Here is a 1,121-nt window from a genome sequence, read left to right as displayed (position 1 = left end):
ATTGGAATAGTTTTCAGCGAACCAAAGGTTGAATCTGGAACTATTAAACACAGCAAATTTATTTTACGGAATACAGTACATTATACATCTATCCAACTTATACTATAACTGCATTTAATAAACGAAATGCAGCAGTAAAATATAACCAAATGAAAATGATAGAATTGACTTCGTACATTTAATTTAGTTGCACGCTCACTTCCAAATCGTGTCTGATCGTCGTAATAAGCATTTTTTTTTAATTTATCGTTTCGTTTGGAACCGAAAGGGCATTTATTAACCAATATCGTTTAAAACAGACCTAACGTCCTTTTGGCTCCAAACAGACAAGTTTTTTTTCTTTCTTGGTACTGCGGCCACTTCTCTCATTAAAATCAAAGCCGGAATAATGGAGAGAGGGATGATTTGAGTTGGTCTAGCGGTAAGTTCACTTGGTCAGCTCTCTGTCTTCGCCCGAAAGGTGTATCAGCAGACACCGGTTCGAAACTGAGTCTCGTCTTTCGGATGGTGACGTTGAAGGTCGCTCCCCAGACGTAAATAATCATATCTGATTGATACACGTCTGTAAAACATAATTACATACATGCATGATCAGGGTCAGATAGAATCTTTACTCTTATGAAGATGGATGGCCCTGATGTTACTATGAAGATCTTTCTCCAGAGATGCCTCAAATGTATTTGGAAAGTATTTCTTAGCATAACACTCTAATAATCAAACTCATCATGATTGTGTCACTTATCAGTGATGACATAGATTGATTTCTAGTAACTATTCATTGATATCATCTTTTGGAAGTGACAAGACAAGGTACTTCGAGTACTCAGTTTTTATTTTTGACCTTCATTGTATTTCATATAGAGTGCTTGTATCAAAAATCACTCAATTCAGTATCAAAACATTGTCATTTGCACTCAAGTCTTGAGTGCTGAGCACAAGAAACCTCGTTATGACACCGAATCATGCCAACGGTCTTGCGTGTTCGATGAAAACGAAACCATCTTTAACTTTACTCTATGTTATGTAATCTAATTCCAGTGGTAGATCATGATTTATAAAGATATAACTTGATATTATTATCCTTGGGTAATGGCCTCGCTTGCCTTGAAGGGCCCGGAGTA

This window comes from Strongylocentrotus purpuratus, unplaced genomic scaffold (assembly GCF_000002235.5).
Source record: "Strongylocentrotus purpuratus isolate Spur 01 unplaced genomic scaffold, Spur_5.0 spur5_scaffold_9, whole genome shotgun sequence".
In the NCBI taxonomy this organism is placed as follows: domain Eukaryota; kingdom Metazoa; phylum Echinodermata; class Echinoidea; order Camarodonta; family Strongylocentrotidae; genus Strongylocentrotus; species Strongylocentrotus purpuratus.
The sequence above is the reverse complement of the archived record's forward strand: the minus strand, read 5'-3'. Positions refer to the sequence as shown.